The sequence below is a fragment of the Elephas maximus genome, chromosome 25 (assembly GCF_024166365.1).
Source record: "Elephas maximus indicus isolate mEleMax1 chromosome 25, mEleMax1 primary haplotype, whole genome shotgun sequence".
NCBI classification, from domain to species: domain Eukaryota; kingdom Metazoa; phylum Chordata; class Mammalia; order Proboscidea; family Elephantidae; genus Elephas; species Elephas maximus.
In genome coordinates, this window is record NC_064843.1 from 58060196 (window position 1) to 58074470 (window position 14275).

Genomic DNA, 14275 nt, shown 5'->3' on the forward strand with positions numbered 1-14275 from the left:
ACACATGTGAAAGAAAAGATAAAAATCCTTGTTCTGTACAGTTTATCTTCCAATGGGAGAAACAGGAAATAAATGAGTGAAAAATACACTGTGCTTGATGGTGATAAGTGTTATGGAGAAAAATACAGGAGGGAAGGAGAACGGGCAGCATAGAGAATATGTGTGGTAACCTTAGGCAGGGTGGTCAGGGATGGCTTCATGAAGGAGGTAGCATTTGAGCAGAGACTTGATGGAAGTGATATGGGAAGCCATTTGAGTACCTGATGGAAGAGCATTCCAGATATAAAAAAAAAATATAGGACGAGTAAATTCTAAGAAACCTGCCTGGCTTGTTCAAGGAAGAGGGTGGAGGCTAAGATAGTTAGAGTAGACTAAGTTAGGGTAAAGTGGTGGGTGATGAGGTCAGAAAGGTAACAAGAGGCCAGGTAACAAAACCCTCATAAGGATTTTAGCCTTTATTATGAGAGTGAAAAGAGGTGTTGAGAATTTTGACAATGAAAAACTGACTTACAATTTAACAGGATCACTCTGCTGGCTGTGTTGACAATAGCAGAAGCAAAGAAACCAGTTAAGATGGAATTGTAAAACTCCACTTCAGAAGTGATGGTGAGTCAGACCAGGGTGGTATTAATGGAGGTGGTAGAGGGGATAGAATTCTGGATATTATTTAAAGGTAAAGTCAACAGGATTTGCTGATGCAAGGTATGAGAGAAAGAGAGGAAGTCCAGTATATGCCTGAAAGTTTTGACCTGAGCAACCGAGGGATGATATTGCTATTTACAAGATGGTGAAGATTACAGGTGAAGCGAGAATCTTAGGAATTCTGTTTTAACCATTGTAAGTGAGGTGTCTATCAAATACCCAAGGGCAAATGTTCAATGTTGTTGTTATCATCAGCTGCATTGAGTCAGCCCCTGACTTGGCAACCCTATGAACAACAGAACAAAGCTGCGCAGTCCTGTGCCATCCCCATGATCAGTTGTGGATCAGACTAGAATATATTGTGATGCGTAGGGTTTTCACTGCCTGACTTTCACAAGATCACTAGACCTTTCTTCCTAGTCCATCTTAGTCCGGAAGCTCCACTGAAGCCTGTTTAGCATCATAGAAACACATAAATCTCCAGGGAAAGATGAGCGATGGCTGTGCCTGAGGTGCATTGGCTGGGAATTGAACCTGGGTCTCCCATATGGAAGGTGAGAATTCTACCACTGAACCACCAGTGACAGGTGTATTTGGGTCTGGTGCCCTGGAGAGTGGTGATGGGTAGAGATGTAAATGTAGGAAACGTCAAACAAAAGATGATATTTAAAGTCATGAAAATGAATCAGAATACCAAGAGAGTGAATATAGATGGAAAAGAGAAGCGGTCCAAGAACTGAGTACAGGGGCCCTCCAGGGATTAGAAGTCAGAGAAGTAAGGTGGAACCAGCAAAGGAGAGTAAGGAGCAGCCAGACAGGTAGTTGAAAAATCAGAAGAGCATAGGATACTGTGTTTGAAGGAGAGGGGAAGGTGTGATCGAATGTGTCAGGTGAGATAAGGATCAAGAATTGGCCACTGGATTGAGCAGTGTGAAGTTCTTTGTCACCTTGGTAAGACCAGTCTCAGGAAAGTGGTGGGCATGAAATTGTGATGACGAAATGCCAAACTCAACAAGCAGAAGAACCAACACCTAGAAAATTGTTAATAGAACAGACAAAAGAAGCTTCAAAAGAGGTATAATTACCACAACCAACAACTTTCACAAGTATCCAATAACAATTTGATGTTTGCTTTCTATGTGCCAAGCAATGCTCTAGGAATTGGCAATTCAGCAATGAAGAAAGCAAAGTCCCTGCTCTCATGGAGCATATATTCTATTGGGGCTAAGGAGATAACAAACAACTAAACATATAAATATGTAATATGTTGGGTTTTGACAAATGCTTTGAAAAGAAATATAGAATGGGAAGACAATAGAGAGTGATGGAAGGCATACTATTTTAGATTGGGTGATCATCAAAGCCTCTCTGATTATGTGACATTTGAGTAGAGATCTTACATCACTTAGGATTAGGATTGCCTTTCAATGACAGAAAAACCAAAACAACAATGGCTTAAACAATATCGAAGCTTCTAGAAGAATGTGTCACAAAATTATCAGTGACCTAGCCTCCTCCTTTTTTTCAACCATCCTCAGCATGTGGCTTCCAATTCATACTGGTCAGTGATAGCTGCTTGTACTCCAATTAATTCATCTATATTCCAGCCAGAAGGAAAGAGAACAGGAAAATGAAACCCTCTCCTCCTTTAAGGACATACTCTGTAAGGGACATACAATGCTTCCACCCACATGCTATTGGCCAGATTTTAGTCTCCTGACCCACCAAGTTGCTATGGAGAGTGAGATATGCAGTCTTTATCCTGGATAGCCATGTACTCAGCTACAAATTTGATATTCTATTTCTAAGCAAGGGAGGGAAAACAGATATGGGTGGGAGAAAAAAACAAGAGCATATCTGGGGTAAGGTACTAGCCATCACAAAGGCTCTGAGGTGGGAACACACTCGGCATGATAAAGAACAGCAATGAACCCAGTGTAGCTGGATGTCAGAGAGCCAAGAAAAGATGAGCAGGAGGTAAGTTCAGAGGGGTAGCCATGTAGGGCCTTATAGGCCAGGTGAGAACTTTTACTGAGTAAGGTGGGAGCCATTGGAGTGAAGCAGGAGCAACACTGACTTCCCTTGTAAAAAGGTCATTCAAGCTGTTCTATGGAGAACAGACTGTAGGTGGGCAAGAGTGGAAGCAAGAGGATCAATTAGGAGGCTAACGGAATAACCAGGTGAAAGACAATGGTGGCCTGGACCAGGAGTAGTAATGAAGGTGGTTAGAAGCAGTCAGATCCTGAATGTTTTATGGTAGGTAGACCCAACAGAGTTTATTGATGTGTTAGAGATGGGCTGTGAGAAAGTGAGGAGTTAGAAAAATTCTGACTTTGGCTTCTCTTGGAAATTTTGAGCTGGCAACAAGGGGCCCGCATTCCTGATGGCAACAGTTCTCTGACACGAAGAGGCTGCTGCCCCCTTAGATGGTTCCTGTGCTCCCCAGTTGTAGTCTGGTTCACTTATTTATATAAAGTGCCTGACTCCCCTAGTCAATTGAGGTTATGACTCTGCCTTAAATGCAGTAACTGAAGAACAACAACAACAAAAATCTAAAATAAGGAAACTAAGGTTTCCATTCAAGAAGCTAGAAGAAACATCTCTTAGGCTGGGTTCTCTAGAGAACAAAATCAGTAAAGCATACAAATACATATACAGAGAGAGATTCATATCAAGGAAATGGCTCATGCAGTTGTAGAGGCTAGAACCTCCCAAGTCCATGGGTCAAGCTGGAGGCTTCTCATGATTCACTTAGCCACAGGTACCAGTGAACCCAAGATTGGCAGGACAGACAGCTGGGCTCTTGCTCACAGGCTGCAAAGACCAACGAATCCCAAGACTGGCAGCCAAGACTGCAGATAAGCTGCTAGCTCAAGTCCCAAGAATTGGAAGTCAGATGAACAGAAGCCAGCTACAGGATCCAGAGCGAGCAAAAGCCCTGGAACCATGCCAGAAAGTCCACATACATTGGATGCAGGCCACACCCCCAAGGAAACTCCCTTTCAACTGATTGGCCACTCACAGCAGATCCCATCATGAGATGATCACGTTATACCAAATCTCATCTTAGAGGTGATTACATCATCACATGGCTACCAAACTACATCATAACTGCCAAACCACTGAGAATCATGGCCCAGCCAAGTTGCCATACAACCTTAACAATCATGAAATATCTTAACTAATGAGTGGTAGAAGGAAGGAATTATTAAAGATAAAATCAAAAATTAATGAAATAAAATAGAGGCATTAGAGCTGGTAAATAAGACCAAATACTACTTCTTTGAAAATATCAGTTTAACATAAATATATTAAAATTGTATAAATTAAATTATATAATTATACATATACATATATAGGCAAGTCTGATCAATATAAAATAAGACAAGTTATTTATATTTAGTGCAAAAATGTATGAAATCTGCAATTACCAGTGACATATTTTTAGTATAAGGAAATAGGGAACATTATGTACAAAATTATATCCCCTGAATTGAAAATCTGCATAAAATGCATGATTTTCTAGAAAAAAAAAGATGAAGTACCAAAATTGGTACAAGATATAAAAACTTGAGTAGAACAACACTTACAGATAAAAATTAGAAGTTAGTTCAAGGTCTAACTTTAAGTTAGACTTAAGTTTAAGATTAGGCCTGAGAACCTGATTGCTTCTTGGGTCAATTAATCAAACTTTTAAGGTATAGGTTAAGTCCTACCTTATACAACACATTCCAGAACAAAGGCAAAGAAGGAAAGAACCCTAACTTATTATCTATCTTGGGGACAAAAATGGACTAGGATATCACAAACATAAAAATCAAAACAAAATATAGACCTACGTCGTTTGTGAGAATAGATTAAAAGATTCTAAATAAACAAAATCCAGCAGTGGGTCAAGAGAACTAGCATCATGTCTAAGTAGAATCTACCCTAGAAAGCAAGAATGGTTCAACATTAGAAAATCCATTGATACAATTTACTACATTAACAAATTTAATCCTATAACATCCCCCAAAATATTGGATAAAACTGAACACCCTTAACAGATAAAAACTCCTAATAAACTAGGCAAGAAACTTCCTTGATTTGTTAAAGGATATCTGCCAGAACCCTAATGCAAAGAGCATAATAGAAGTATTCCCACTAAAGTCAGGAACGAAGCAAAGACATCTACTATTCTTTCTACTAGCCACCATTTTGCTTTTAAACCAAACCCATGCAATGACAAGAATTAAAATTTAGTTATATTGAAAACAAAGAAAGAGAATTATAATAATTTGTGGCTTATATGGTAATCTCCCCAGAAAAAATCTAAGGGAAACTACCAGAATTAAGGAGGGTCAGCAAGGTAGCTGGCTGTAAGACTAACATACAAAAATTAATTGCTTTCCATTATTCTAACAATAATTAATTATAAAATTCATAAAATATCTTTAAAAAATCTAATTCGGAAATACACAGATGCTGTTGCTCTTGTTGTCGTTGTGTGCCATCAAGTCAATTCTGACTTATCAAGTTTTCCTCGGTAGCACAAAGGAAGAACTAAACAAGTGTGGAAACATGCCATCTCCTTGGATGAAAATAGTCAAGATTCTCCACGTATTAATGATTAAAAACAGTGTAATCCCAGCAAAATGCCATTATAACTTTTCACAGAACTTCACAGACTGATTCTAGAATTCATATGGAAGAGAAAATGTATTTAAAAAAAACTAACAAAGCAATTTAAAGAATAAGGATCTATCAAATATTCAAAATATACTATAAAGCTAGAGCAATTAAGAAGGTGGTATCTGTTTAAGAATAAACAAACCAGTGGAAAAAATAGAATAAGCAATAAGTCCATGTGGGTCTGTCTCAACATGGAAACTGAACATATGGTAAAAATGATATTTCACCTCAGTGGGAAAGGAGTTGACTCGTCAAGCAGTCTTGCAGAAATTGGATATACATTGGGAAAAAATAAACTTAGATACTTCACAACACATAAAACTAATTCTAAATTGATTGTTGTTGTTAGGGGCCCTCGAGTTGGTTCCAACTCATAGGACTCCATGTATGAAACATGCTCAGTCCTGTGGACTGGTCCCTCCTGACAACATGTCCAAGGTATACGAGAAAAAGTCTTGCCATCATCGCTTCTAAGAAGCATTCTGGCTGTACTTCTTCCAAGGTAGACTTGTTCAGTCTTCTGGCAAAAAAACCAAAACCAAACCCACTGCTGTGGAGTTGATTCCACCTCATAGCGACCCTGTTGGACAGAGTAGAACTGCCCTGTAGAATTTCCAAGGAGCGCCTGACAGATTTGAACTGCCGACCTTTTGGTTAGCAGCCACAGCACTTAACCACTATGCTACCAGTCTTCTGGCAGTCCATGGTATATTCAGTACTCTTCATTGACACCGTAATTCTAATGCAACAATTCTTCTTCAAACTTCCTCATTCATTCTCTAGCTTTTGCACGTATGGGGTGGGGGGCAGTTGAAAATGTCGTCACTTGGGTCACGTGTACCTTAGCCCTCAAAGTGACATCTTTTTGCTTTTCAACACTTCAAGGAGATTTTTGCAGCAGATTTGCTCAACGCAATATGTCATTTAATTTCTTGACTGCTGCTTCCATGAGTATTCATTGTGGATCCAAGTAAAACGAAATCCTTAGCAACTTCAATATTTTCTCCATCATGATGTTGCTTATTGGTTCAGTTGTGAGGATTTTTGTTTACTTTATGTTGAGGTGTAATCCATACTGAGAGCTGTAGTCTTTGATCTTCATCAGTAAGTGCTTCAAGTCTTCTTTGCTTTCAGCAAGCAAGATCATATCATCTGCATATTGAAGGTTGTTAATGTGTCTTCCTCCAATCCTGATGCCGGGTTCTTCTTCATATAGTCCAGTTTCTCAGATTATTTGCTCAGCATGCAGATTGAATAAGTATGGTGAACGGACGAGGATGTTAATTGCAGCCTTACTTGTCATGAGAAGCTACCTAGATATCTCTTGGTAAGGTAATGGAAAAATGAACTCTGGAAAATTCATAAGGTAAGGATGTAGAACAGTCTCCAAGATATATTGCTGACTGAAAGCAAGTTGTTGATGGAATATGATACCAAACCCCAAAAAATCAAACCCATTGCTGTCGAAACGATTCTGACTCATAGAGACTTTGTAAGACAGAGTAAAACTGCCTCATAGGGTTTCCAAGGCTGTAAATCTTTACAGAAGCAGACTGCCACATCTTTCTCCCATGGAGCGGCTGGTGGGTTCGAACTGCTGACCTTTTGGTTAGCAGCTGAGTACTTTAACCACTGCACCACCAGGGCTCCTCATAGGCAGGCAGGCAGGCGGGCGGGCAGGCGGGCAGGCAGGTAACCAGTTGCCATCAAGTTTACAATGTACAGCCTTGGAAGCCCTATGGAGCAGTTCTACTCTGCTCTATAGGGTCGATAAGAGTCAGACTCAACTTCACAGTAATGGGTTTATTTTACCTATGAGGTCCCTAGGTGGTACCAACAGTTTGCGCTTGACTGTTAACCTAAAGGTTGGCAGTTGGAAGCCACCCAGCAGGACTGTGGAACAAAAGGCCTGGCAATCTACTTCTGTTATTATTATAACCAAGCAAACCATGTGGAGCAGTTCTACTGTGTGACACCTGGGGTTGCTCTGAATTGGAATCTACTCAATGACAGCTAACAACATCTGTCTTTCTATCTGCCTACCTATCTTATGCAATGTATTTATCTACATTGTGTGTGTGTGTTTGTGTATGGTGTGCAGCGTGTAAATGCATAGAAGTTCTGGAAAGATACATTTCAAACTAACAATAGCATTTAATTATGGTGATGGAAAAAGAATTGCGGGGGATGAAGGTGAAATTTTCTATGGACTTTTTTTTAATGAGGAGAAGGTATTACCAGGTACCAAACAAAACCAAACCCAGTGCCGTCGAGTCAATTCCGACTCATAGCGACCCTACAGGACAGAGTAGAAGAACTGCCTCATAAAGCTTCCAAGGACCACTTGGAGGATTCGAACTGCCAACCCTTTGGTTAGCAACTGTAGCACTTAACCACTACGCCACCAGGGTTTCCATTACCAGATAGTTTGGGTAATTAAAATTTTTCAAAAGTCCTTATCACTGGATAAAATGGTGTTGTAACAGTGAATAGAGGACTTACATTTTCTTTGTTGTACATTTTCATGTTTCTTTTTTTTTTGCAAAAAAAAAAAAATCTGTATTTTTTAATAACAACAACAACAACAAAAAGCAACACTATGATTTCTACTCTGAAATTATTTTTAATGCTCTTTGGCTCAACCAACAGAATGACCCAGGGCACGACATCGCCTGGCCCAGAGCCTGTGTGGCTTTCTCTCCCCTTGGCAGCCATCAGGGCATCTTGCCAGAGCCATCTCCACACCTGCTGCCTCTGGGGCTGCCAGCATTACCCTGGCTACCTGAGAGGCATGCGTGCCACTGTCTTTCAGGTGGGGAGATCTCTCCCCACATCGGGTTGCAATGCTTATTAATATAAGGTGAGCAGAGATGGAAAGAAAGGAAAAATACAGAGGGCCAGGTCTTCCAAAGGAGAATTCCTGTTTCCTCAGTAGGGACACCAGGCCCATATCACGCATCTCTCTGATTAACCTGACTCTCACAGTTTCTCTCTCTCGAGAAACTTGAGACAAGTTTCCCAGCAGCTGGGTCAAAGGGCAGTTGACTTACAGTATCTCTTTCACATCCTTCCCACCCACAGGTGTGTTCCAGACCATGCCAGGCACCTTGGCTCTCTCTTCCCGCAAGACAAATTCTCTGCAAGAGATGCCGTAAAGCTGTTTACTCTCAATGTGTTGCAGAGTCTTAGTCCCGGCGTCTCTACGTCTGTCCCAACACAGCCTCCCTCTTTCCCAAAGGAAGTTCATACGGCCGTGACTGGGTGTAAGGGGGGCTTCCAAATAGCCTGGCAGATTTACCGAAATGCCTTCTCAGATTTGGTACCTCCTCCTGGTCCCTTCCTGGGGATCTTCAAAAGCTTAACAGTCCTTCAGCCCCTTCTGCTGAAGCACAAAATTCTGACTGAGTCTTTTCTCACTTCATTTATCAATTCACCTGACTATGTGTTTATCACAGAACACTGCTAGTAAGCAACGCTGCTCTGTTAACAAACCCACAACTGTTATAGTGGATAAACCAGCCAAGAGGCAGACTCACATTTCTCATTATTAGTTTCTGATGAGTTGTTTTACTAGCCTTTTCACTGACTGTGAACATTAGAATATTACATTTTCTTTAGAAAATAAAACCAGCCGACTGGATTTGTTTCATAAGAAATGAAAACTTTACTCAGAGACCAAACTACTATTTACGGTTCAGACTTTCAAATTTCCTCTGAAACACATTGATAGTCCGAGTCCTGACATCTCTCCAGGATGCCCAGGTTTTTCTACATACAGATGGAGGGATTTTTACTCAGGAAGGAAAATATTTATGTTCCTTTTTTTTTTTTTTCCTGAGGGAAAAATATTTTCATTTTCACCCTAATTAATTTTTATGATTGGCAAAGTACTTTTATTATATTAGCCAAAAAGAATCTGGAGTAAGTAAAAGCTAAACCGAAAACTATTTAAAATGTCTTCCTGGCCAAGGAGATATTGCAACCATCTTGGGACAGTTTCTGGCTACAGGAAAAGCAGTGGAAACCTTGGTGTGGCCAGGAAGTGAACCTCAGAAGCCAGGCCTGGCTTTCTTCTCTTTTGTGGAGTCATGCTTTATTTGTTGACCACACTCTTCTTGTTTCTTGTAACCATAGTGTCTGGTTTAGTCAAGTGTTTCTTATACCAGGCTTCTGCTGAGCCAATATTTATCATTTTAGAAGTTTCCATGAGTCATAGAATAAACCCTCAACCCACTGTACCTTCTATGGGTGTTACTTTCCCAGAGTTGTTTAAAGTAACAGGGAAAATGCTGAACCTGGAATCCAGAGCTCAGCATTTTTCAGACCACACACCTATCTTCTGCCTTTTCCAACTTGTCAAAGGCAATCCAAGGTGTCCTGCCTGCCTCCTGAAGCACCCTTCAGACCCAACAGCCCAGAACCTTCTCCAGGCCTGAGCTGGGATGGAAAGGGAGCTTTCCGAGCTTAAGGGGAGGAACTGACTCACTGCTTCAAGGGATGGGAGGGAAGGTTTTCCACAGGAGTGAGAGGAACATAAATGAACACATGATTCCTTCTACCTCCATCATGGAAAATTTTGGGAGGGGGCCACCTCTTAATGACTGGCCTGAATTTACTGACTTAAAAAGAGAGAGAAAGAGAGAGCAGAATTGACTATTGCGAGATATAACGGCTTTGCCTCTCTTATGCTTCAGAGTGTGTGAAGCTAATGCTGTTGGCTCGTTTTGTGCCACCAGCTGCTTTTCCCAGGCACGGATAGCTCAGAGAGCACCATTAGTCCACATCCACCAAAATTAGAGCAATTTATTGATTTTGCTGTAAAGCAGGGCTTGAGTCTAGTATCTAAGGCTATAGAGGTTATAAACCAAAACCCAAGGGTCTGCCTTGGTATTGCTAGAGGAGGATACTCTACAAATTGCTAACGTTGTGCTGCCAGCAGCCAGTTGTTGTTGCGTCAGCCCCGACTCATGGCGACCCCATGTGTGTCAGAGCAGAACTGTGCTCCACAAGGTTTTCAGCGGCTGATTTTTCAGAAGTAGGTCATCAGGCGTTTCTTCTGCGGCACCTCAGAGTGGGCTCGAGCCTCCAACCTTTTGGATAGCAGTCGAGGACATCAACTGCTTGCACCATCCAGGGACAATTTTGTGCTAGGTACTCAATAAATCTTCCGTATAGTGCAGACATCAAGTGCTAGAGCTAAAAGGGTTAAACTCATCAACACCTCCAGATTTTAGGTGAGGAAGAGGAGGTCCAGAGAGGGTCACACAGCACAAGGCCACTCAGCCAGGCAATAGCAAGGCCAGGCAAGACTAGAACATGTGACACCCATGTCAAACACCTCATTGATGGACTGGTGATAGAAACACCGGAGTCTTAGTGATAAAAGCAGAGCAGTTACGGTAAAAGACACTCACATTTAATATTGTGACCATCATCCATTGGCTATTTCTGATGGAATTTTCCTTGAGCATACTTTGAATTCTCTCATTGGATACAGCTGGGTTTCTTTGTCTGAACCATCATTTGACATCTCCCTCCACCCCCAGAAAAAGGGAAAACTAGGAAGCAAGCCAGCAAAGCCCAACAAAGCAAATATATATATATATATATAGATAGATAAAACCCAGTGCCGTCAAGTTGATTCCGACTCATAGCGACCCTATAGAACAGAGTGGAACTGCCCCGTAGAGTTTCTAAAATATAGCTATACATCTAGGTCCATGGAAGCTGTTTTTTTGGTAGGAACATTTAGTGTTCTCTTCCTCTAAACATCAAACTTTGAGTGAACCCTCTAGCCAACTCTGTCATACTCATACTCACCAACATAAGTGAAAGATGGAGGTAACAAATGCTAACTTCCTTCCTCTGTGGCTGCCTGTCACCTTGTTAAGATCTGGGTATCTCCCCAGTTCCATCTGCCCGGACCATTTAGGCTCTGAGAACTCCCAAGGGAACTTGGGCCAAGTTTATCTTGGTGTTTATTCACTTTCACTTGTGAGCCCATGACTTAGTCATCTTTGTATTCCTGGTACCTGGTACCTAACACAGCCACAGCTGACACACAGTAGGACCTCAGTAAGCACCTGTAAAATCTCATTGAAAAAATGTCAGGGTGGCACATCCAGTTATGAACATAAGCAAGTGTAATGTTCTAGTAGGGCCGGAATTTGTCTAGATTCCTTAGGGATAAGAAACAGGATCAGTATACAGCTGGTTCCCCTGAGGCGGAGGTCAGACATGCCTCCGCTCTCCAACATTTTTACCAGTTCTGACACCAGCCATCCCCGCCGCGGCACTCTCTACTTCTCTGCTGGGTTTGATAATCCATTGCAATGGCCACACAGAACTCATGAACTGTACTTAAAGCTAAATGGCTTATTAAGGAAGAAACAGGGTACAACTCGGGATCAGGATCAGGGAGCATGTAGGCAGAGTATGGAAGGCTCCCCTAGAAGAGGAGAGCACATCTTTCCCTCGTTCATGAAGTACAGCTCTCTCAGCTCCTTTTGGCTGTGAGCAGGCCCTTCTCTCTGCTGTGCATATCCTGGCAGCTGTGTCGGCCTCCTCTTGGCCCCCTTCAGGACAGGCCTCCTTAGTAGCCATGCATACCCTCTCTCGCCCGGGAGGCCTCCTTTCAGCCCTCTCAGGACACACCCCCTCTCAGCCACACATGTCTCTGCCATCAGCCTCCCCACTGCTAACTGACCCAGCTCACAGCAAGTGTAGCAGCTTTGTTCAGCTCTCTTGGCTGCACTCCTAGCAGCAGGTTTCTGCCATTGCCAGCTCTGCGGCAGGGCCCTTCGGGGCCTGTTACCACCAGTTCTACTGCAGGGCCCCTGGATTCAGTGTTACAGCCCTTGACTTGTGTTACAGCTCTTTTAGGAGGTTCCTCACCTCCTCTCTCTTTGCTGCTTCTTTCTTTTGCCTTTCGCCTTTCCTTCTTTGTGAAACCTCTGTGGGGTTGGCTGCATATATAACCAAACTCCTGGTCAGTTCCAAGGCATGGCTCCCCGAGCAGGGCCATGAACCAATCAATCCTCTGGGTGGACCATAGTCACTTAATTTGTATAGTCTATAGTTTTTTTTTTTTTTTTTTTTATAGTTATTTCATTGCATAGTCTATAGTGTATTGACCAATCCCTATAAGTTACATAAAATAGGCAAATCACAGGACAGGCTGCAGCCCGGGGCCAGACAAAAGGTATCAAACCATCAAGTTGTTTACAGTTTACCCAGGAAATGTCAATCAACCTAGACAAAAATGACAAAATCTGAGGGGTAGAAAACTAGAGCAAAGGTAACTCCTCAGGGGTTAGGGGAAAAATCTCTTAAGCTGGTTTTCCAAACAACCAAGGCAAAAGGCTGCAAAAAGGAACTCATTTCATCACAGCAAGATATTTGTTTTGCCTCCAGCCACAAATTTTTATTTTTAAACGTGTAGCTTCTTTTATTAATTCAGGTGGTAATAACAGATGATAGGATGCAAATAATCCTTCAAAAGAGCCAGGCTGCTTAGACTCCTACTCGGTTGGCATATATTAGATTGAAGAGTAAGAAATTCGAAGATAGTAGAATATTGTTAATTTCCTACGTTCACCCTAATGTAAGTGAAAATAATATAACTATTAATACGCCTCCTTTAACTGAGGCCATAATTCAGTTTTTTCCATTAATTTCCCCCAATCTCCTTAAAAAACAAAACCAAATTCGTTGCCGTCAAGTCAATTCTGATTCATGGTGACCCCATCTGTTATGGGGTAGAACTGTGCTCCATAGCATTTTCTTGGCTGTGATTTTTTCAGAAGCAGATAACCAGGCCTCTCCTCCATGGCATCACTGACTGTGTTCAAACTGCCAAGCTTTCACTTAGTAGTTGAATGCAAACCATTTGTACCACCCAGGCACCTCTAATCTCCTTACCATGGTCCATATGGCTCTGTGACATCTGGTCACCACTGATTACCCTTTTAACTCCTCTGGGTCCCTCCACCCTGGCCCACTAGGCTCCAGCCACACTGTCTTTCTTCTGTTCTTTGAACACACCAAGCTCATTCCCTTTGCCTAGGATGTTCTCACCTCCTAACTTCACACATGGCTGAGATCCATCTTGGCATTTAAGTCTCAGCTTAAATTTTACCTCTTCAGAGAAGACTTTTCTGAGCACCAAGGTAAATGGTGCTGCCATCTGCCCCCTCCCCCAGTTACTCCCTGTCACATCAGCCAGTTTTTATTGTTAACACAACACCTATCACTACCCAGTGCTTTTTATTTGTGTATTGTCTGCCTCTGGCCAACACTAGAATTGGAGATCTAGGACAGCAGGAACCTTCTCTGTGTTATTCATGACTCTGAACAGAGTCAGCACATTTTAGGCACAAAATAAATGTTAAAATAATGCATTCAGTAATTTAAAAATGCAGCAGAACCAAAGTTGTGGTCAATATATCTTCAAACATCTCCTTCCCTCAGTACTAATTTCACTCTCCTGGGATTCCTTCACACGGATCTTGTCCCTTCTGCCTCTGTCCTCCACGCCTCTTCAACTTGTATCCCATGCTTTACATCTCTTTCCCAAATCACTCCACCATCATTAACAAAAACTCAGTGCCTCCTAAGCACTGACTCCCTCTTCCCTCTTCCATCCCACTCCTCGTAACGCTAATAAGCTTTGGTCTCCATACACTTTCTCCACATCTCTTTTTTGACGTTTACAAATAATTTTTTTAATGCCTATTTTATTTTTGTGAAAATATACACAGTAGATCATAACACCCATTCAACAATTTCTAGATGTACAGTTCAATGACATTGGTTACATTCTTCACATTATGTCACCATTCTTGGTATTTGTCTGCCCAAATATGCAAACCTTCACGAATTAGCATGTCACCCTTGCATAGCAGCCATGCTAATCTTCTCTGCAATGTTCCAGTCTTAGTATATGTGCTGCCAAACCGAGTAC

General features: G+C 41.8%; 1 non-coding gene across 1 annotated transcript; it reads right to left on the minus strand.

Moving 5' to 3' along the window:
* Nucleotides 1–14168: 14168 nt before the first annotated feature.
* LOC126067865 (U6 spliceosomal RNA) lies at nt 14169–14275 on the minus strand. Its single transcript, XR_007515478.1, has one exon. It is a non-coding gene; the product is annotated as a U6 spliceosomal RNA (small nuclear RNA).